The sequence below is a fragment of the Eleutherodactylus coqui genome, chromosome 1 (genome assembly GCF_035609145.1).
Source record: "Eleutherodactylus coqui strain aEleCoq1 chromosome 1, aEleCoq1.hap1, whole genome shotgun sequence".
Classification (NCBI taxonomy): Eukaryota; Metazoa; Chordata; class Amphibia; order Anura; family Eleutherodactylidae; genus Eleutherodactylus; species Eleutherodactylus coqui.
In genome coordinates this window covers 263,773,149-263,797,707 of record NC_089837.1, presented here as the reverse complement: position 1 = coordinate 263,797,707, position 24,559 = coordinate 263,773,149, and positions in this window count along the sequence as shown.

The following is a 24,559-nucleotide window of genomic DNA, read 5'->3' as shown; positions in this document are numbered from 1 at the left end:
TAACCAATATATCTTGTTGGTCGTTGGAGGTTTCTTGTAAGGGAGATTTCTCTATTTCTTTTAGCTTTTTGTTGTTAATGTGGTTCCCAGGGGATTGAGTTCTTTTTATTTGCTTCTATCCAGGGTTGCCACATTTCTTTAAATTTGGCCATTTTATTTTGTTTTATTGCGAAAATCTTTTCAAGTGTGCTATGTTCCCATATCATCTTAATGAGGTTGTTTGGGGTAGGGGTATTGGTAGATTTCCAATTCCTGACTATCAGTAGCTTGACGCATAGCAGCATATGTGTTATAAATTTTCTGCAGTAGGGTGGAAAATTCTCTACTTCCAGTAACAGGATTGCTGTTTGGGGTTTTAGTTTGATTTTGATTCCCCATATTTTTTGGGTGATCGTGGGTATCGCATTCCATATGGGGCTTAGGGCGGGGCATTCCCAGAAGATATGCGAGAGAGAACCATTTTCTTCGCATCCCCTCCAACATTTCCCCGGGTTTCCTGGAAACATCTGGGCCAATTTTAGCAGAGAGTAGTACCACCTTTCAGTGTTTTTTGGTGGACCTCTAATAGTTTGGCGCTTAGAGTGCATTTAAATGCCCAGTTGCAGGTTTTTGTCCAGTAATCTAGTTCGTATGATATTTTTAGTTCTTTTTCCCAATTCAGTATGTGCATTTTTTTTTTGTTTGTTCGGATCCTCTCTTGCTTCTCCATTATGTATTTCGTACCATTGTTTTAGCTTATTTTTTGGGAAATTTTGTGCGTATAATAAGTTGTGCAGATGTGTCGAGAGTGAGAGTGAGGGATTTTTGTTACTTATCAAGTAGCTTTTTATTTGCATATATTGAAGTACGTCTGCGTTGGTGAGTTTTGTGTTCTCGCAGAGTTTGTTAAACGATATCAACTCAGAGTCTTTTAATATGTCTGACAAATATCTGATTCCTTTATGTTTCCAGGCGTTTAATGATATGTTGGGGATAAGAAGTTCCAGAACTTCAATTGGTATTGGTATATTGGTCCTGGGGGTGTGTGTTTTAGTGATTCTCAGGACGTTTGTCCATGTTCCCATTGATGTTTTAATTGATGGGTAGTTTGGGGTCTTTATTTTTTGGGTCGATTGCTACCGCCAGCAGCATTGTACGGAGGTTTCCCCCTCCCCCCCAGATGTTGTTCTATGGCTGGCCAGCTAGAGTCTTGGGGGACGCACCATGCTCTCAGTTGTTGCGTTATTGTGGCTCTGTAGTACGCGCCTATATTGGGTACTCCCATTCCCCCTCTTCCTCTGGATGAATAAAGTATGGAGGCCGCCATTCTCGGTCTCTTTCTTTTCCAAATGAACTGTAGCATTTGATTTTGTAAGGCTTTTAGGAGGCTCTGGGGGATGGGAACAATCATTGTTCTGAATATATATAGGATTTTTGGTAGGGCCATCATCTTGTATAGCACTATCCTCCCCAACCACGTGGGTTCCGTTTTGTCGTACATATCTAATTCTTTTTGGAGGGAGTTAATTAGCGGGGAAAGGTTTGTTAGCGGCATCTTCTTTAACGGGATTGTTAGTTTAAGGCCTAGGTATGGTACTTCCTTTGTTTCCCACGAGAATGGGAATTCTGTTTGTATTGACTCCTTTGTGTCTTTTTTTATGTTTATTCCCAGTATTTGGGATTTGTTGGCGTTAACTTTGTAATATGACACCTGGCCGAACTCGTTTATATTTTTTGTGATTGCTCTCAACGATGTAATTGGGTGGGTCACTATCAGTGCCACATCATCGGCAAATAGTCCTATTTTGTGTTGGCGGAAGGACACAGGGACTCCTTTGATCTCTGGATCCATTCTGATTTTTTCTGCAAAGGGTTCTATTGTTAGCACAAATAATAAAGGAGAAAGGGGGCATCCCTGTCGGGTGCCATTAGTGATATGGAAGCTGTTGGAAAGTACCCCGTTGGCCAGTACCTTTGCTGTTGGAGAAGAGTATAAGGCCTGTATCGCTCCAAGTATCTCCCCTTTGAATCCGAACTTGTCCAACACCGCGAATGCGTAACCCCAATGTATTCTATCGAACGCCTTCTCCGCATCCAATGTAAGGAGCAGAGAAGGCGCTCGCATTTCTGTCACCGCTGCCAGAAGGTCCATGATCCTTCTTGTGCCGTCTGAGGCCTGACGGCCTAGGGTGAAGCCAACTTGATCACTGTGGATCAACTTCGGTATAATTGCCATGAGTCTTTGGGCTAGAATTTTTGTGTAGATCTTTGTGTCACTGTTAAGCAAGGAAATTGGCCTATAATTGGCCGGGGATGAGGGGTCTTTGTCTGGCTTTGGAATCGTGACTATTGTAGCCTGGAGCATTTCCATTGGTAGTTGGCCAGATTTCATGGCCGTGTTGAATGTTTTGGCTAGATGTGTTGATAGCTCTTTTCCAAATATTTGGTAGTACTCGTTAGAGTACCGTCTGGGCCCGGGGCTTTCTCTTTTTTTAGGTTATTGATTGTTTTAAGTATTTCTTGGGTAGAGAATGGGGTATTAAGTTTCTCCAGTTGTTCCTCGTTTAGTTGCGGGAGTTTGATGTCGCTTAGGAATTTATTTATGCTTTTTACGTCTGGTTGTTTGGTTAAATTATCATTTTTTAGATTATAGAGTTTTGCGTAAAATTTAGAGAATGCTTCCGCTATGCCCCTAGGACTGCTAGTTTTCTGTCCTGTGTCTGGATCTATTATATGAGATATTCTGGACTTGATGCGTTTTTGTTTGATTTTCCTGGCCATGTAGCTACTAAATTTGTTGTTGTCTGTATAATAGGTGGTATTGAGTATTTTAAGGTGTCTTTCATGTTCTATCATTAAGTGGTCTCTTACGTCTTGTCTGGCTTTCAAGAGATTTCTATGTTTTTCTTCTGTTGGGTTTTGTTGTACCGCTAGTTCTAAATCTCTTGATAATGTGAGAAGATGCGAAAGTTTTTTTGTTTTTTCTTTTTTATATTTAGATCCCTGTTGGATCATGAGACCCCTTATTACAGTTTTATGTGCCGACCATAGTGTAAATGGGCTTATATCAGGTGTGTTATTTGTCGCAAAATATTCTTTTATGGCAGAACATATTTGACTCTTGTAGGGGTCAGCTCTCATCAGGTAGCAGTTATTTCTCCATATTTTAGGGAGGAACTCAGATTTTGAGAGTCCCAGAGACAAAAATACGGGGGCATGGTCCGACCAGGACGTAGTTCCTATTGTGACCGACTTTGCCCTTGGGAGTAGAAAAAAATCAGTCAGGAACATGTCTATTCTCGTGAAAATTTTATGTCTCGTGGAATAAAACGTGTATTCCTTCGAGTTCCCGTTTACACATCGGAAAATATCGTGAAGTTCTTCTTTAATGAGCCATGGAGTTAAAGTGGGTGGTTTTGATTTTCCCTTACTGTTAGTATCCAGTTCCCTATCGGAGATTATATTGAAGTCGCCGCATAATAAGAGCTGGCCCCTTTGACATTTCCTGATTTTACGCATTAGTCTGTTGAGGAATCTTATTTGGGAGGTGTTTGGTGCGTAAACATTAACCAAAGTTATCAAGCATCCATTAACATCACATATCAAAATTATATATCTGCCTTTTTCGTCTATTACAGATTTATGCAGTTTGAGTTGGATGGAGTCCTTAAACGCTACAAGGACTCCTGCTTTCTTTTTATCTGTGTTGGACATGAAAATTTCTGGGTATTTCGGGTGAGAAAATTTAGGGTGTTTTTCTTTTATGAAGTGAGTCTCTAGTAGACACAAAATGTCCGCGTGAGCGGCTAAGGCGTCTTTCCAAAGGGAGGCCCTTTTGTAGGGGTTGTTAAGCCCCCTCACGTTAAGGGACATCAGTTTTGTGACCATCTTGGAAAGTTTTTACCTTGCTTTGTAGAGTCGATTATATTTACCGTCTTCTTGCTTCTGCTGTCGAGTTGTTGAGGGGGATTCCTCTCTGGTGTGTTTTCTTTCTTCTGTTGTGACCTTGAAGATGATGCGTTGGTTTTTGGTGTGCTCCTCCTAGTTAGTGGGTGTTGGGGAGGGAGGTGGGAAAGACCTAAACAGGTGGGAAAAAACAAACTTGTAACAGTTAGTACTTCGGCTGCCCTCTTTGGACGTGTCAGCGTCCGCATGAGGGGACCGTTTCTTCTTGGGGGGGAGACTGTCCAGCCTTTGTAAGGCCCGGCTAAAATGCTGAAAATTTTTCAAAGGATATTGTAACTTGTATGGGAGAGATAGATAGAGTTCTTGGTTTCAACTCTATGGGGAAGAGAGAACATCAATCGTTCGGTTCAGCGGTTAGGTGCTATTCTCCACTCGGTTTCAAGATGCAGAGTTTGGTTCTGGTTTTCTGTTGTTAGTCCCCACTTGTTTATGAGTTGCTGGCCTTCTTCTGGGTTTTTAATGACGTGGGTCTTTTCATTTCTTGTTATAATTAGTTTGGTCGGGAAGCCCCATTTGTACCGTATGCTATTTTCCCGTAGGGTTTGCGCGATGTTTCGAAATTTCCTCCTCATTTGTAAAGTGGCTTGGGAGAGATCTGTGAATAACTTTATTTTTTCATATGGCGGCGGAAGGTTTATGTTCTTTCTTGCTGCATTTAGCAGATCTTCTTTCACGTGAAAGAAATGGATTCTTTTTATCACGTCCCTAGGTAGGTGGTCTGGGACCGATTTCGGGCGCGGGAGTCTGTGTGCCCTGTCGATTATTCTCTCTTCCTCTGTAGTGTTTGGCAAGATGTTTTTTATTAGTTTTTGGACGTATCCTTTAAGTTCATGTTGAGTCACTGTTTCTGCTATGCCTCGGAGTTTTAAATTATTCCGACGGTTCCTATCCTCCATGTCTGCTACTTTGCTTTTAAGTGCCTCCAGTTCCTCTTCGACGCTATAATGTGCGTCAACGAGTTCGTTGTGAGAGGATGTATATTCGGCAAATTTATTCTCTATATGGTCCACTCTTGCCCCTAGCTCTGTTATAGAGGAGTTGAGAGCGGCTGAGACAGATTGTAAGTCCTTTTGTAGGGACCCCCTCAATGCCATTAGCATTTGTTTGATAAAGATTTCTGAAGCTGCTTGATCAGTGCAGCTCATCTTTTGAATGGGATCCTCCATATCATCTGTGGTTAACACAGGGTTAGGGGAGTTTGTAATTTGCTGCCCTGCTTCATTAATTTGTGAGGTGCTGTGAGCAGTCAGCTCAGCTGCATCGTGCAGTTGCTGCTTCTGAAGCGCGGGAAGCTTGCTTATAGCAGGTGTGTCCGGCGCCATCTTATCTACCCCTGCCTGCATCCCTGTGTTTTTTTGGGGGGATCCCTGAGGTGGGGGAACGGTGGAAGCTCCCCTACCTTTTCCACTTTGGAAGATGTTTCCCCTGGCTGGCGCTCCTACCGGGGTCCGCTTCTCCCGTTTGCCGGCATCGCTCTCCTCTCCACCTCCTTCACTTGAGCGCGCCGAGAAGAACGAGGTGAGCTGCTGTGGTCCCGCTTTCGTTTTTCTTCTGGCTGTCATCGCTGCTGACTCTCCGGTGAGCTATCCGTCTGATTTTTCCTTCTCCTTTCGCTTTGAGTAGCTTTAAAACGGCCGGGTCTCACGGAGCCTACAGAGATGCGGCCGCTCCGATCTCCATCCAGGCCACGCCCCTAGACGATGGACTTTTTGATGTGCTTAGGATGGGAACTGTCCCATCTGAGGTATGTGGGCTGATCAATCGGTTTTCGGTATAGGGATGTCTGTTTTGAGTTTGAAATTTTTATGGTGAAGTCCAAAAACTTGATTTCTGTATACAAGCTTAATGTCAGGTTTATGGTGGGGTAAAATGCATTGAATCTCTCATGGAATTTTATTAGTTCTTGTTCGGTGTTGGTCCAGATGTTTATGATGTCATCAATGTAGCGGAAGGTAGGCCAATGGTTTGCTGGAGCAAGAGCCCAGAAAATCACTCTCCAGTTTTTCCATGAAAAGGTTGATATACTCTGGTGCCATTTTACTGCTTTTGGTGGTTCCTGTGTGTTGCAGGAATATCTCTTTGCCAAAAGAGTAAATGACACATGGACTCACACACTTTGTTCAAAATATGTAATGAGAACCTCATTTTTATGTGAGAAGTAAATATAACAATATTGCAATTAAAATTCATATAATTATTGCTTGCATTGTGCTGTTGCTACTTGTGTTTGCTTGTACTATATGTCACAGTCATCACAGAAAAACAGAGTAAGTCCAGCGTAGGTTAAAAAACGTTTTCTCTTTATTCAGACAGGCATAGAGGAACAGGAAGCATGTGCCATCTTACACGCTTCAGGCAAACATGTTGGCTTTAATAATAGGCATCAAGGTACATGTGAGTAACAAAAATGCATGACACCAGAGGCAAAATACAATAACAAGGAAACAGAATAAAAATACCTAATAGTGCAATTAAAAATCAAGCTGGTGGTTCATAGATTTGCAAAATATGCATCCTAAATGCCTCTCTATTTAGCAGCTTGTGATGATGATCTCCACCCCTTAATGGACGGTTAACTATTTTAATTCTGCAGACTTGTAGGGAGGAAAAATCTCCTTTATGAACTGAAAATATATGGGATAACAATAAAAATCTTTATGTTTAGCGCCAACTTATTCTGCAGCGATTTTGAGGCACATGGGGAACACAAACAGCGAGAAAATTATAAAAAATACAAAAGTTACATGCGGTATTTAGAGATGAGCGAGCACCAAAATGCTCGGGTGCTCGTTGCTTGACTCGAGCTTTCCGCAATGCTCGAGAGTTCGTTTCGAGTAATGAACCCCATTGAAGTCAATGGGCTACTCGAGCATTTTTGTATATCGCCGATGCTCGCTAAGGTTTTCATTTGTGAAAATCTGCAAAACCTACGAAAGTGATGGAAACGACACAGAAACGGATAGGGCAGGCGAGGGGCAACATGCAGGGCTGCATCTCAGGTTCCCAGGTCTTACTATTAAGCCACAATAGCGGCAAGAGTGGACCCCCCCCCCTAACAATTTATACTTCGGACAAACCCTCATTAGCAAGGCACACCTTAGCTAAGCACCACACTACCTCCAACCAAGCACAATCACTGCCTGTGGGACACACCGCTGCCTCTTCTCCTGGGTTAGATGCTGCCCAACCCCCCCCCCCCCCCCGCATGACCCTGCGTCCACAGCGCACACCAAAGTGCCCCTGCGCAGCCTTCAGCTGCCCTCATGCCACACGCTGGCCTCATAGCCACACCACCCTCATGTCTATTTATAAGTGTGTCTGCCATGAGGAGGAACCGGAGGCACACACTGCAGAGGGTTGGCAGGGCCAGGCAGCGACCCTCTTCAAAAGGGGGGGGGGGCACTAGCCCACAATGCTGTTGAGAATTGATAATAGATTGACGTTTCATCTTCATCCCAATCCTTTGCCACCTCCGTCAGGAGCTGCAAATGTGGACATAAAGGGGAGTCCGCTGCCAGCCCAGCACTTCTACACATCTCCACAATGCAGCAATACTTGGTGTGGGAAGTATGTGAGCGGGCCCTGGGTCAGCCTCTGTCCCAGCAAACACCTTGTGTGGCCCAAGATGCTGCGAGTGACATAGCAATGGGGACTCCATGTGTCCACACACTACTCAATCTGTTTGGGTGTCGGATACCTCATCGACAAAGCAAGGCGTAAACCATCAGCATGGGTGGCTAGCAGAAACCCACAGACGGTACAGAAATAAATCCCATTGCAGTGTCCCGGATAGCTGAGGTTACGTGAGAGGGAATACATGTTGGCTGCGGCCCACACGCCATGCCCTAGACATTCTTGTTTTTTTTTTAAAGTGCCAGGCAGGTACAACTCCGCTATGGCAAGTCTGTGTGCACCCACAGCATGGGTGGCTAGCAGGAACCCACAGACCATACAGAAAGAAATCCCATTGCAGTGCCCCGGATAGCTGAGGTTACGTTAGAGGAAATACATGTTGGCTGCGGCCCACACGCCATGCCCTAGTCAGTCTGGGTTTTTTGGGGGGCCAGATAGGTAGAACACTGCGATGGGAAGACTTAGTGCACCCATAGTATACACAGACCCCTGTAATATTCCTATAGCAAAGGTCAAAGGTATAAGCTGACCCCAGTAACAGTTATGTTGCAGAAGTCTAGGGAGACCCCAGTAACATTTCTGTAGTAACAGTATAGACAGACCCAAGTAACATTTCATTAGCAGAAGTATAGGCAGACCCCTGTATCATTTACATGCCAGAAGTATAGGCAGAACCACAGTAACATTTTAGTAGCAGCAGTATAGGCAGACCCCTGTAACATTTATGTAGCAGCAGTATAAGCAGACCCCTGAAACATTTCAGTAGCAGCAGTATATGCAGACCCCTGTAACATTTCAGTAGCAGCAGTACAGGCAGAGCCCAGTATTTGTAACATTTCAGTAGTAACAGTATAGACAGACCCCAGTAACATTTCTGTTGTAATAGTATAGACAGAGCCGAGTAACATTTCTGTAGTAACAGTATAGGCAGACCCAGTAATGTTTATGTAGCAGCAGTATAGGCAGACCCCTGCAACATTTCTGTAGCAGCAGTATAGGCAGACCCCTGTAACATTTTGGTAGAAGTTAAGGCAGACCCCAGTAACATGTCTGTCGCCACAGTATAAGCAGACCCCTGTAACATTTCTGTAGCAAAAGCATAGGCAGACCCCAGTACCATTTTTGTAGCAGAAGTATACGCAGACCCCCTGTAACATTTACGTGTCAGAAGGATAGGCAGACCCAAGTAACATTCTTGTAGCAGCAGTATAGGCAGACCCATGTAACATTTATGTGGCAGAAGTATAGGCATACCCCAGTAACAGTTATGTAGCAGCAGTATAGGCAGACCCCTGTAGCATTTCTGTAGCAGCAGTATAAGCAGACCCCTATAACATTTATGTAGCAGAAGCATAGGCAGACCCTTGAAACATGTCTGTAGTAGAAGTATAGACAGACCCCAGTACCATTTTTGTAGCAGAAGTATACGCAGACCCCCTGTAACATTTAAGTGGCAGAAGTATAGGCAGACTCCTGTGACATTTAAGTGGCAGCAGTATAGGCAGACCCCTGTAACATTTATGTGGCAGAAGTATAGGCAGACCACTGTAACATTTATGTGGCAGAAGTATAGGCAGACACCAGTAACAGTTATGTAGCAGCCGTAAGGCAGACCCCTGTAACATTTCTGTAGCAGCAGTATAAGCAGACCCCTGTAACATTTATGTAGCAGAAGCATAGGCAGACCCCTGTAACATGTCTGTAGTAGAAGTATAGACAAACCCCAGTACCATTTTTGCAGTAGAAGTATACATAGACCCCCTGTAACATTTACGTGGCAGAAGTATAGGCAGACCCCTGTAACATTATTGTAGCAGAAGTGTAGGCAGACTCCTGTAACATTTAAGTGGCAGCAGTATAGGCAGACCCCTGTAACATTTATGTGGCAGAAGAATAGGCAGACCCCAGTAACAGTTATGTAGCAGCAGTATAGGCAGACCCCAGTATCATTTCTGTAGCAGCAGTATAGGCAGACCCCACCACCATTTCTGTTGTTGAAGTATAGGAAGACTCCAGTAACATTTTTGTAGCAGACGTATACGCAGACCCCTTTATCATTTCAGTAGTAACACTATAGACAGATCCCAGTAACATTTCTGTAGCAGAAGTATAGGCAGACCCCTGTAACATTCAAGTGGCAGCAGTATAGGCAGACCTCTGTAACATGTAAGTGGCAGTAGTGTAAGCAGACCCCTGAAACTTTCTTGTAGCAGAAGTATAGGCAGGCAGGCAGACCCCAGTAAAATTTCTGTAGTAATAGTATAGGCCAACCTCTGAAACATTGGGATACCATGAGCGTAGGCGAAGGCCGGAAAAATTAGTTGGATAAGAGTGTAGGCGTGGGCCTGAAAAAATTAGTGTACCAAGAGTGCAAGTGTACCTCTGAAAAATTTATCAACCGAGAGGGCAGGTGAAACCCATAAACATTTTTTTTAAAGATACAGCTCCCTGTTGCTTAATTTGTAACAGAGTCTGGAGGCAGCCCTGTTGAAAAAATTGGTTCATGTAACAGTCTCAATACTTTTGAAACTTAGAAAAATTGTAAAAAGATTGGTAGATGTAGATGAGCCTTTTAGGCCGCAGAAAAATTGGCCGTTCCGCGCCAATTTTGTTTCTGGAGGAGGAGTAGCAGGAGGAGGACTAATGTCAGAGACAGATTGACAAAGATAAATGCCCCGTTTTCCCAGTGATACAGAAGAGTGCTTTTATCTGCGTTTGCAGCGAAAAGATTCTTTAGGTTCTGCTGCTCTCCGCTGGTGGAGAAGAGAAGTCTGGGGAAATCCAGGCTTTGTTCATCTTTATGAGTGTAAGCATGTCGGCACTGGCAGTTGACTGACGGGTACGCTTGTCCGTGATGATTCCCCCAGCTGCACTAAACACCCTCTCTGACAAGACGCTAGCGGCAGGGCAAGCCAGTACATCCAGGGCATACTGCGCAAGTTCGTGCCACGTGTCCAGCTTTGACACCCAATAGTTTTATGGAGCAGAGGCATCACGGAGGACGGTCGTACGATCGGCTACGTACTCCCTCACCATCTTTTTACAGTGCTCCCTCCGACTCAGCCTTGACTGGGGAATGGTGACGCAGTCTTGCTGGGGAGCCATAAAGCTGGCAAAGGCCTTGGAGAGTGTTGCCCTGCCTGCGCTGAACATGCTGCCTGATCTCCGCACCTCCCCTGCTACTTTGCCCTCGGAACTGCGTATTCTGCCGCTAGCGCTGTCAGATGGGAAGTTTACCATCAGTTTGTCCACCAGGGCCCTGTGGTATGGCATCACTCTCGAACCCCTTTCCTCTTCGGGAATGAGAGTGGAAAGGTTCTCCTTATACCGGGGGTCGAGAAGGATGTACACCCAGTAATCCGTAGTGGCCAGAATGCGTCTAACGCGAGGGTCACGAGAAAGGCAGCCTAACATGAAGTCAGCCATGTGTGCCAGGGTGCCAGTACGCAACACATCGCTGGCCTCACTAGGAAGATCACTTCAAGGATCCTCCTCCTTGTCCACAGGCCATACACGCTGAACAGATGAGAGGCAAGCAGCATGGGTACCCTCTGCAGTGGGCCCAGCTGTCTCTTCCCCCTCCTCCTCCTGCTCCTCCTCCTCCTCCTCCAAAACGCGCTGAGATATAGACATGAGGGTGGTCAAGCGACATACTCTCTTCCTCTGTCTCCTGTTCCGACCGCAAAGCGTCTGCCTTTATGCTTTGCAGCGAACTTCTCAGCAGGCATAGCAGAGGAATGGTGACGCTAATGATTGCAGCATCGCAGCTCACCATCTGGGTAGACTCCTCAAAGTTTCCAAGGACCTGGCAGATGTTTGCCATCCAGGCCCACTCCTCGGTAAAGAATTGGGGAAGCTGACTACCACTACGCCGCCCATGTTGGAGTTGGTATTCCACTATTGCTCTACACTGCTCATAGAGCCTGGCCAACATGTGGAGCGTAGTATTCCACCGTGTGGGCACGTCGCACAGCAGCCGCTGCTCTGGCAGATTAAACCGATGTTGCAGGGTCCGCAGGGTGGCAGCGTCCGTGGTGGACTTGCGGAAATGTGCGCAAACGCGGCGCACCTAGCCGAGGAGGTCAGATAAGTGCGGGTAGTTTTTCAAAAACCGCTGAAACACCAGATTGAAGACGTGGGCCAGGCATGGCATGTGTGAGGCTGCCGAGCTGCAGAGCCGCCACCAGTTTACGGCCGTTGACACCCAGGACCATGCCGGGTTGAAGGCTCAGTGGCGAAAGCCAGATATCGGTCTGCTCAGTCAGACACTGCAACAGCTCGAGGGCCGTGTGCTAGCGACGTGCTGCTCACATTTCTTAATTGAGAGGTAGAGGTTGCGTAGGACGAGGAGAAGGGCTTAGAGGAGGTGGCATAGACCGCCGCAGTTCTGGGTGTGGGTAGGACGTGAGTGGTCCCAGGCTCTGACTCAGTCCCAGCCTCCACCAAATTCACCCAATGTGCCGTCAGGGAGATATAGTGGCCCTGCCCGCCAGTACTTGTCCAAGTGTCCATGGTTAAGTGGACCTTCCCAGTAACCGCGTTGGTGAGGGCACGATTGATGTTGTGGGAGATGTGCTGGGACGGCACACCGGGAAAAATAGCGGCGACTGGGGACTGAGTAGCGTGGGACCGCCGCCGCCATCATGTTTTTGAAAGCCTCCGTTTCCACAAGCCTGTACGGCAGCATCTCCAGGCTGATCAATTTGGCAATGTGCACGTTTAAAGCTTGAGCGTGCAGGTGCGTGGCGGCGTATTTGCGCTTGCGCTGCAACACTCGCGCTAGCGACAGCTGGACGCTGCGCTGTGAGACATTGCTGGATGAAGCCAAGGACAGCGGAGGTGCGGGTGTGGGTGCAGGCTGGGAGGCACTCGTGCCTGTGTCCTGAGAGGGGGGTTGGATCTGAGTGGCAGGTTGGGGCACAGGGAGAGAGGCAGTGGTGCGACCCGGAGACGGTGAACGGCCTTTGTCCCGCCTTGTGGGGTGCTTGGCCATCATATGCCTGCGCATGCTGGTGGTGGTGAGGCTGGTAGTGGTGGCTCCCCGGCTGATCTTGGCACAACACAGGTTGCACATCACTGTTCGTCGGTCATCCGCGCTCTCACTGAAAAACATCCACACCTTTGAAGACCTAGGCCTCTGGAGGGAGGCTTGGGACAAGGGGGTGCTTTGGTAAACAGTTGGGGGAGTCTTCGAACTGGCCCTGCCTCTACTCCTGGTCACCCCACTGCCTCTTCCAACCTGTCCTGCTGCTGCACTTGCCTTCCCCTCTGAAGACCTGTCCTCAGTTGGCTTAGCGAACCAGGTGGGGTCAGTCACCTCATCGTCCAGCGGCTCTTCCTCCGAATCCTCTGTGTGCTCCTCCCTCGGACTTACTGCCCTTACTGCTACCTCACAGATAGACAACTGTATCTCATCATCATCGACCTCCTCACCCACTGAAAGCTCTTGAGACAGTTGCCGGAAGTCCCCAGCATCGTCACTCGGACCCCGGGAACTTTCCAAAGGTTGGGCATCGGTCACGACAAACTCCTCAGCTGAGAGAGGAACCATTTTTTCCCAATTAAGGCAGGGGCCCGAGAACAGTTCCTGGGAGTCTGTCTGCTCATCAGAATGTGTCATTTTCATAGAGTGAGGAGGCTGGGAGGAAGGAGAAGTAGCAGCGAGAGGATTCAGAGTTGCAGCAGTGGACGGCGTAGAAGACTGGGTGGTCGATACATTGCTGTATGCATTTTCTGCCATCCACGACAGGACCTGCTCACACTGCACAGTTTGTAATAAAGGTCTACCACTTGGACCCAAAACTTGTGATATGAAGCTGGGGACCCAAGAAACTGTCCTCTCTCCTAATCCCGCAGCAGCCGGCTGCGATTCTCCTGGACCAGGAACTCGGCCTGTGCCCACACCCTGACTTGGACCTCGCCCGCGTCCACGTCCTCTAGGCCTACCCCTACCCCTCAGCATGGTGGATTTTGAATAGAGCAGACACAGAGCGGTCTGAATAATTATGCAATTATTGGCATGCAGTTGGAGGCTGACAGCGGTTATGTAACGCACACTGCAGTCCGCGAAAAATTATATGCTAGGCTGCAAAAAGGCCTAGCTGGGTAACAGTGAGCCACTACAACTCCCAGCGGCCACGCAGTAAAATGCACAAGGTCACGGGTAGCCCTAAGAAGGAGTTTTTTTCAAATTTTTTTGAAAAAGCAAACAGCCTAGATAGCGTGTATATGTCTTACCCTCTATCAGGGGCTGTCGCCGCACGCTGTGCGTGAAGTTGTCAGGATGCACAGAGCGGTGTAAAAAATTATGCAATTATTGGCCTGCAGTTGGAGGCTGACAGCAGTTATGTTACGCACACTGCAGTCCGCGAAAATTATACGCTAGGCTGCAAAAAGGCCTAGCTAGGTAGCAGTGAGCCACTACAACTCCCAGCGGCCCCGCAGTGAAATGCACACGGTCACAGGTAGCCCTAAGGAGTTTTTTTTCAAATTTTTTTGAAAAAGCACACAGCCTAGATAGCGTGTATATGTCTTTCCCTCTATCAGGCGCTGTCGCTGCACGCTGTGCGTGAAGTTGACGGGACGCACAGAGCGGTGTAACAAATTATGCAATTATTGGCCTGCAGTTGGAGGCTGACAGCGGTTATGTTACGCACACTGCAGTCCGCGAAAATTATACGCTAGGCTGCAAAAAGGCCTAACTGGGTAGCAGTGAGCCACTACAACTCCCAGCGGCCCCGCAGTAAAATGCACACGGTCACAGGTAGCCCTAAGAAGGAGCTTTTTTTCAAATTTTTTTGAAAAAGCAAACAGCCTAGATAGTGTGTATATGTCATTCCCTCTATCAGGGGCTGTCGCCGCACACTGTGCGTGAAGTTGACGGGATGCACAGAGCGGTTTAAAAAATTATTAGAGATGAGCGAGCACCAAAATGCTCGGGTGCTCGTTATTCGGGACGAAATTATCGCGATGCTCGAGGGTTCGTTTCGAATAACGAACCCCATTGAAGTCAATGGGCGACCCGAGCATTTTTGTATTTTGCCGATGCTCGCTAAGGTTTTCATGTGTGAAAATCTGGGCAATTCAAGAAAGTGATGGGAACGACACAGCAACGGATAGGGCAGGCGAGGGGCTACGTGTTGGGCTGCATCTCAAGTTCACAGGTCCCACTATTAAGCCACAATAGCGGCAAGAGTGGGCCCCCCCCCCCCCTCCCAACAACTTTTACTTCTGAAAAGCCCTCATTAGCATCGCATACCTTAGCTAAGCACCACACTACCTCCAACAAAGCACAATCACTGCCTGGATGACACTCCGCTGCCACTTCTCCTGGGTTACATGCTGCCCAACCACCCCCCCCCCCGCACGACGCAGTGTCCACAGCGCACAGCAAACTGTCCCTGCGCAGCCTTCAGCTGCCCTCATGCCACACCACCCTCATGTCTATTTATAAGTGCGTCTGCCATGAGGAGGAACCGCAGGCACACACTGCAGAGGGGTTGGCACGGCTAGGCAGCGACCCTCTTTAAAAGTGGTGGGGCGATAGCCCACAATGCTGTACAGAAGCAATGAGAAATAGAATCCTGTGCCACCGCCATCAGGAGCTGCACACGTGGGCATAGCAATGGGGAACCTATGTGCCACACACTATTCATTCTGTAAAGGTGTCTGCATGCCCCAGTCAGACTGGTAATATGTACCTTAACAGTAACTGCATTGGTGGTAATGTGGTGGTGACTGCGGACCTAGTAGCGCAGTTTTATTTTGTTGGTTTTCGGAATGTGGCCAGGATTAAGTGGGCCGTGGCGGGGGGATGGTGGGGGGGCTCTCTTGTAGTGTCGGTAAAGGTGAAATTCTTGGACTGCCACCAGACGAACCAATGCAAAGGCATTTGCCAAGAATGTTTTCCCTGTTGGAGGAGGAGGGGGATGTTTTTGAGGCACTACGTGTCCTTTCCACGTGTCCGTGGTTATATGCACCTTAACAGTAACCGTGTTGGTGGTAATGTGGTGGTGACTGCGGACCTAGTAGCGCGGTTTTATTTTGTTGGTTTTCGGAATGTGGCCAGGATTAAGTGGGCCGTGGCGGGGGGGTGGTGGGGGGGCTCTCTTGTAGTGTCGGTAAAGGTGAAATTCTTGGACTGCCACCAGACGAACCAATGCAAAGGCATTTGCCAAGAATGTTTTCCCTGTTGGAGGAGGAGGGGGATGTTTTTGAGGCACTACGTGTCCTTTCCACGTGTCCGTGGTTATATGCACCTTAACAGTAACTGCATTGGTGGTAATGTGGTGGTGACTGCGGACCTAGTAGCGCAGTTTTATTTTGTTGGTTTTCGGAATGTGGCCAGGATTAAGTGGGCCGTGGCGGGGGGATGGTGGGGGGGCTCTCTTGTAGTGTCGGTAAAGGTGAAATTCTTGGACTGCCACCAGACGAACCAATGCAAAGGCATTTGCCAAGAATGTTTTCCCTGTTGGAGGAGGAGGGGGATGTTTTTGAGGCACTACGTGTCCTTTCCACGTGTCCGTGGTTATATGCACCTTAACAGTAACCGTGTTGGTGGTAATGTGGTGGTGACTGCGGACCTAGTAGCGCGGTTTTATTTTGTTGGTTTTCGGAAAGTGGCCAGGATTAAGTGGGCCGTGGCGGGGGGGTGGTGGGGGGGCTCTCTTGTAGTGTCGGTAAAGGTGAAATTCTTGGACTGCCACCAGACGAACCAATGCAAAGGCATTTGCCAAGAATGTTTTCCCTGTTGGAGGAGGAGGGGGATGTTTTTGAGGCACTACGTGTCCTCTCCACGTGTCCGTGGTTATATGCACCTTAACAGTAACCGCGTTGGTGGGAAATGGCCTCGCCGCTATCATGTCTTTGGGAAGCCTCTGTTTCCACACCCCAGAGACATACCATTAGCAGCGGTATAGGCAGAGCCCAGAATTCGTAACATTTCAGCCGTAGCAGTATGACAGGCCCCACTAACATATCACTAACAGCATTATAGGAGGAGCGCAGTCTTCGTTCCATGTCAGCAATAGTAGCACTCAAGACAGGCCCCAGTAACAATTCCGAAGCAGCAGTATAGCGGGAGCGCAGTCTTCGTTCCAAATCAGCAATAGTAGCACTCAAGACAGGCCCCAGTAACAATTCCGAAGCAGCAGTATAGCGGGAGCGCAGTCTTCGTTCCATGTCAGCAATAGTAGCACTCAAGACAGGCCCCAGTAACAATTCCGAAGCAGCAGTATAGCGGGAGCGCAGTGTTCGTTCCATGTCAGCAATAGTAGCACTCAAGACAGGCCCCAGTAACAATTCCGAAGTAGCAGTATAGTGGGAGCGCAGTCTTAGTTCCATTTCAGTAGCTGCAGTATAGCCAAGGCCCAAGTTACATTTATGTAGCTAAAAGTGTAGGCCAACCCCACACACACTTCTGTACCATGAGTGCAGGCGAAGAACATACAAATTGCTATGATTACACTGTAGGTGAGGGCCCCAAAAAATTGGTGTACCAACAGTACTAATGTACCTCAGTAAAAATTGGCCATGCCCAACCAAGATGGCAGGTGAAACCCATTAATCGCTTTGGTTAATGTGGCTTAAGTGGTAACTAGGCCTGGAGGCAGCCCAGTTTAACGAAAAATTGGTTCAAGTTAAAGTTTCAACGCTTTTAAGAGCATTGAAACATATAAAAATTGTTTAGAAAAATTAGATGAGTGAGCCTTGTGGCCCTAAGAAAAATTGCCCGTTCAGCGTGATTACGTGAGGTTTCAGGAGGAGGAGCAGGAGGAGGAGGAGGAATATTAGACACAGATTGATGAAGCAGAAATGTCCCCGTTTTGGATGGTGAGAGAGAACGTAGCTTCCATCCGCGGGTGCAGCCTACGTATTGCTTACGTATCGCTGCTGACACATCTTGATTGCGAGACAGAGGTTGCGTAGGAGGAGGAGGGTGGTTTAGTGGAGGAAGCATACACCGCCGCAGATACCACCACCAAGCTGGGGCCCGCAATTCTGGGGGTGGGTAGGACGTGAGCGGTCCCAGGCTCTGACTCTGTCCCAGCCTCCACTAAATTCACCCAATGTGCCGTCAGGGAGATGTAGTGGCCCTGCCCGCCTGTGCTTGTCCATGTGTCTGTAGTTAAGTGGACCTTGCCACTAACCGCATTGGTGAGGGCGCGTACAATGTTGCGGGAGACGTGGTCGTGCAGGGCTGGGACGGCACATCGGGAAAAGTAGTGGCGACTGGGAACTGAGTAGCGCGGGGCCGCCGCCGCCATCATAGCTTTGAAAGCCTCCGTTTCCACAACCCTATACGGCAGCATCTCAAGGCTGATAAATTTGGCTATGTGGACGGTTAACGATTGAGCGTGCAGGTGCGTGGCGGCGTACTTGCGCTTGCGCTCCAACACTTGCGCTAGCGACGGCTGGACTGTGCGGTGCGAGACATTGGTGGATGGGGCCGAGGACAGCGGAGGTGAGGGTGTGGGTGCAGGCCATGAGACGGTAGTGCCTGTGTCCTGAGAGGGGGGTTGTATCTCAGTGGCAGGTTGGGGCACAGGGGGAGAGGCAGCGGTGCAAACCGGAGGCGGTGAACGGCTTTCGTCCCACCTTGTGGGGTGCTTGGCCATCATATGTCTGCGCATGCTGGTGGTGGTGAGGCTGTTGGTGGTGGCTCCCCGGCTGAGCTTGGCGCAACAAAGGTTGCACACCACTGTTCGTCGGTCATCAGGCGTCTCTGTGAAAAACTGCCAGACCTTAGAGCACCTCGGCCTCTGCAGGGTGGCATGGCGCGAGGGTGCGCTTTGGGAAACAGTTGGTGAATTATTCGGTCTGGCCCTGCCTCTACCCCTGGCCACCGCACTGCCTCTTGCAACCTGCCCTGCTGCTGCCCGTGCCTCCCCCTCTGAAGACCTGTCCTGTGTAGGCGTTGCACACCAGGTGGGGTCAGTCACCTCATCGTCCTGCTGCTCTTCCTCCGAATCCTTTGTGCGCTGCTCCCTCGGACTTACTGCCCTTACTACTACCTCACTGCAAGACAACTGTGTCTCATCGTCATCGTCCTCCTCACCCACAGAAAGTTCTTGAGACAGTTGGCGGAAGTCCCCAGCCTCATCCCCCGGGAACTTTCCAATGGTTGTGCATCAGTGACGATAAACTCCTCTGGTGGGAGAGGAACCACTGCTGCCCAATCTGAGCAGGGGCCCGAGAACAGTTCCTGGGAGTCTTCCCGCTCCTGAGCATGTGTCATTGTAGTGGAGTGAGGAGGCTGGGAGGAAGGAGGAGCAGCAGACAGAGGATTCGGATTTGCAGCAGTGGACGGCGCAGAACTGTGGCTGGACGATAGGTTGCTCAAAGCACTTTCTGCCATCCAGGACAGGACCTGCTCACACTGCTTATTTTCTAATAAAGGTCTCCCGCGTGCACCCATTAATTGGGCGATGAATGTGGGGACGCCAGAAACGTGCCTCTCTCCTAATCGCGCAGCAGTCGGCTGCGACACACCTGGATCAGGAGCTCGGCCTGTGCCCACACCCTCACTTGGCCCTCCGCGTCCGCGGCCGCGTCCACGTCCTCTAGGCCTACCCCTACCCCTCAGCATGCTGTATTACCAGTGATTTGATTTCACAGGCAGGAAATAAATTGGCGCAAGCCTGCAGGTCAAATATAATTTTTTCCCTTTTTTGCAAAGCAAAATGAACAATACGTTTAATAACTGTGGTGTGGCCCAGAAAAAGTGTCACACAACTTTAGTGTAGCAGAGTTATTAACTCTGGCAGAGCAGGTATTTGCCAGTCAGGAAAGAAAATGGCGCAAGCCTGCAGTAAACCGTAGCTGGTTGCGTCTGATTTTTGTACGTTCTCCACGCAGCACACACGTACACGGAGACCTTAGGACTGACACAGGCAGGCCAAATATAATTTTTTCCCTTTTTTGCAAAGGAAAGGCCCCACTGCGTATATTCAATGAACAATACGTTTAATAACTGTGGTGTGGCCCAGAAAAAGTGTCACACAACTTTAGTGTAGCAGAGTTATTAACTCTGGCAGAGCAGGTATTTGCCAGTCAGGAAAGAAAATGGCGCAAGCCTGCAGTAAACCGTAGCTGGTTGCGTCTGATTTTTGTACGTTCTCCACGCAGCACACACGTACACGGAGACCTTAGGACTGACACAGGCAGGCCAAATATAATTTTTTCCCTTTTTTGCAAAGGAAAGGCCCCACTGCGTATATTCAATGAACAATACGTTTAATAACTGTGGTGTGGCCCAGAAAAAGTGTCACACAACTTTAGTGTAGCAGAGTTATTAACTCTGGCAGAGCAGGTATTTGCCAGTCAGGAAAGAAAATGGCGCAAGCCTGCAGTAAACCGTAGCTGGTTGCGTCTGATTTTTGTACGTTCTCCACGCAGCACACACGTACACGGAGACCTTAGGACTGACACAGGCAGGCCAAATATAATTTTTTCCCTTTTTTGCAAAGGAAAGGCCCCACTGCGTATATTCAATGAACAATACGTTTAATAACTGTGGTGTGGCCCAGAAAAAGTGTCACACAACTTTAGTGTAGCAGAGTTATTAACTCTGGCAGAGCAGGTATTTGCCAGTCAGGAAAGAAAATGGCGCAAGCCTGCAGTAAACCGTAGCTGGTTGCGTCTGATTTTTGTACGTTCTCCACGCAGCACACACGTACACGGAGACCTTAGGACTGACACAGGCAGGCCAAATATAATTTTTTCCCTTTTTTGCAAAGGAAAGGCCCCACTGCGTATATTCAATGAACAATACGTTTAATAACTGTGGTGTGGCCCAGAAAAAGTGTCACACAACTTTAGTGTAGCAGAGTTATTAACTCTGGCAGAGCAGGTATTTGCCAGTCAGGAAAGAAAATGGCGCAAGCCTGCAGTAAACCGTAGCTGGTTGCGTTTGATTTTTGTACGTTCTCCACGCAGCACACACGTACACGGAGACCTTAGGACTGACACAGGCAGGCCAAATATAATTTTTTCCCTTTTTTGCAAAGGAAAGGCCCCACTGCGTATATTCAATGAACAATACGTTTGATAACTGTGGTGTGGCCCAGAAAAAGTGTCACACAACTTTAGTGTAGCAGAGTTATTAACTCTGGCAGAGCAGGTATTTGCCAGTCAGGAAAGAAAATGGCGCAAGCCTGCAGTAAACCGTAGCTGGTTGCGTCTGATTTTTGTACGTTCTCCACGCAGCACACACGTACACGGAGACCTTAGGACTGACACAGGCAGGCCAAATATAATTTTTTCCCTTTTTTGCAAAGGAAAGGCCCCACTGCGTATATTCAATGAACAATACGTTTAATAACTGTGGTGTGGCCCAGAAAAAGTGTCACACAACTTTAGTGTAGCAGAGTTATTAACTCTGGCAGAGCAGGTATTTGCCAGTCAGGAAAGAAAATGGCGCAAGCCTGCAGTAAACCGTAGCTGGTTGCGTCTGATTTTTGTACGTTCTCCACGCAGCACACACGTACACGGAGACCTTAGGACTGACACAGGCAGGCCAAATATAATTTTTTCCCTTTTTTGCAAAGGAAAGGCCCCACTGCGTATATTCAATGAACAATACGTTTAATAACTGTGGTGTGGCCCAGAAAAAGTGTCACACAACTTTAGTGTAGCAGAGTTATTAACTCTGGCAGAGCAGGTATTTGCCAGTCAGGAAACAAAATGGCGCAAGCCTGCAGTAAACCGTAGCTGGTTGCGTCTGATTTTTGTACGTTCTCCACGCAGCACACACGTACACGGAGACCTTAGGACTGACACAGGCAGGCCAAATATAATTTTTTCCCTTTTTTGCAAAGGAAAGGCCCCACTGCGTATATTCAATGAACAATACGTTTAATAACTGTGGCGTGGCCCAGAATAAGTGTCACACAACTTTAGTGTAGCAGAGTTATTAACTCTGGCAGAGCAGGTATTTGCCAGTCAGGAAAGAAAATGGCGCAAGCCTGCAGTAAACCGTAGCTGGTTGCGTCTGATTTTTGTACGTTCTCCACGCAGCACACACGTACACGGAGACCTTAGGACTGACACAGGCAGGCCAAATATAATTTTTTCCCTTTTTTGCAAAGGAAAGGCCCCACTGCGTATATTCAATGAACAATACGTTTAATAACTGTGGTGTGGCCCAGAAAAAGTGTCACACAACTTTAGTGTAGCAGAGTTATTAACTCTGGCAGAGCAGGTATTTGCCAGTCAGGAAAGAAAATGGCGCAAGCCTGCAGTAAACCGTAGCTGGTTGCGTCTGATTTTTGTACGTTCTCCACGCAGCACACACGTACACGGAGACCTTAGGACTGACACAGGCAGGCCAAATATAATTTTTTCCCTTTTTTGCAAAGGAAAGGCCCCACTGCGTATATTCAATGAACAATACGTTTAATAACTGTGGTGTGGCCCAGAAAAAGTGTCACACAACTTTAGTGTAGCAGAGTTATTAACTCTGGCAGAGCAGGTATTTGCCAGTCAGGAAAGAAAATGGTGCAAGCCTGCAGTAAACCGTAGCTGGTTGCGTCTGATTTTTGTACGTTCTCCACGCAGCACACACGTACACGGAGACCTTAGGACTGACACAGGCAGGCCAAATATAATTTTTTCCCTTTTTTGCAAAGGAAAGGCCCCACTGCGTATATTCAATGAACAATACGTTTAATAACTGTGGTGTGGCCCAGAAAAAGTGTCACACAACTTTAGTGTAGCAGAGTTATTAACTCTGGCAGAGCAGGTATTTGCCAGTCAGGAAAGAAAATGGCGCAAGCCTGCAGTAAACCGTAGCTGGTTGCGTCTGATTTTTGTACGTTCTCCACGCAGCACACACGTACACGGAGACCTTAGGACTGACACAGGCAGGCCAAATATAATTTTTTCCCTTTTTTGCAAAGGAAAGGCCCCACTGCGTATATTCAATGAACAATACGTTTAATAACTGTGGTGTGGCCCAGAAAAAGTGTCACACAACTTTAGTGTAGCAGAGTTATTAACTCTGGCAGAGCAGGTATTTGCCAGTCAGGAAAGAAAATGGCGCAAGCCTGCAGTAAACCGTAGCTGGTTGCGTCTGATTTTTGTACGTTCTCCACGCAGCACACACGTACACGGAGACCTTAGGACTGACACAGGCAGGCCAAATATAATTTTTTCCCTTTTTTGCAAAGGAAAGGCCCCACTGCGTATATTCAATGAACAATACGTTTAATAACTGTGGTGTGGCCCAGAAAAAGTGTCACACAACTTTAGTGTAGCAGAGTTATTAACTCTGGCAGAGCAGGTATTTGCCAGTCAGGAAAGAAAATGGCGCAAGCCTACAGTAAACCGTAGCTGGTTGCGTCTGATTTTTGTAAATTCTCCACGCAGCACACACGTACATGGAGACCTTAGGACTGACACAGGCAGGCCAAATATAATTTTTTCCCATTTTTGCAAAGGAAAGGCCCCACTGCGTATATTCAATGAACAATACGTTTAATAACTGTGGTGTGGTCCAGAAAAAGTGTCACACAACTTTAGTGTAGCAGAGTTATTAACTCTGGCAGAGCAGGTATTTGCCAGTCAGGAAAGAAAATGGCGCAAGCCTGCAGTAAACCGTAGCTGGTTGCGTCTGATTTTTGTACGTTCTCCACGCAGCACACACGTACACGGAGACCTTAGGACTGACACAGGCAGGCCAAATATAATTTTTTCCCTTTTTTGCAAAGGAAAGGCCCCACTGCGTATATTCAATGAACAATACGTTTAATAACTGTGGTGTGGCCCAGAAAAAGTGTCACACAACTTTAGTGTAGCAGAGTTATTAACTCTGGCAGAGCAGGTATTTGCCAGTCAGGAAAGAAAATGGCGCAAGCCTGCAGTAAACCGTAGCTGGTTGCGTCTGATTTTTGTACGTTCTCCACGCAGCACACACGTACACGGAGACCTTAGGACTGACACAGGCAGGCCAAATATAATTTTTTCCCTTTTTTGCAAAGGAAAGGCCCCACTGCGTATATTCAATGAACAATACGTTTAATAACTGTGGTGTGGCCCAGAAAAAGTGTCACACAACTTTAGTGTAGCAGAGTTATTAACTCTGGCAGAGCAGGTATTTGCCAGTCAGGAAAGAAAATGGCGCAAGCCTGCAGTAAACCGTAGCTGGTTGCGTCTGATTTTTGTACGTTCACCACGCAGCACACACGTACACGGAGACCTTAGGACTGACACAGGCAGGCCAAATATAATTTTTTCCCTATTTTGCAAAGGAAAGGCCCCACTGCGTATATTCAATGAACAATACGTTTAATAACTGTGGTGTGGCCCAGAAAAAGTGTCACACAACTTTAGTGTAGCAGAGTTATTAACTCTGGCAGAGCAGGTATTTGCCAGTCAGGAAAGAAAATGGCGCAAGCCTGCAGTAAACCGTAGCTGGTTGCGTCTGATTTTTGTACGTTCTCCACGCAGCACACACGTACACGGAGACCTTAGGACTGACACAGGCAGGCCAAATATAATTTTTTCCCTTTTATGCAAAGGAAAGGCCCCACTGCGTATATTCAATGAACAATACGTTTAATAACTGTGGTGTGGCCCAGAAAAAGTGTCACAGAACTTTAGTGTAGCAGAGTTATTAACTCTGGCAGAGCAGGTATTTGCCAGTCAGGAAAGAAAATGGCGCAAGCCTGCAGTAAACCGTAGCTGGTTGCGTCTGATTTTTGTACGTTCTCCACGCAGCACACACGTACACGGAGACCTTAGGACTGACACAGGCAGGCCAAATATAATTTTTTCCCTTTTTTGCAAAGGAAAGGCCCCACTGCGTATATTCAATGAACAATACGTTTAATAACTGTGGTGTGGCCCAGAAAAAGTGTCACACAACTTTAGTGTAGCAGAGTTATTAACTCTGGCAGAGCAGGTATTTGCCAGTCAGGAAAGAAAATGGCGCAAGCCTGCAGTAAACCGTAGCTGGTTGCGTCTGATTTTTGTACGTTCTCCA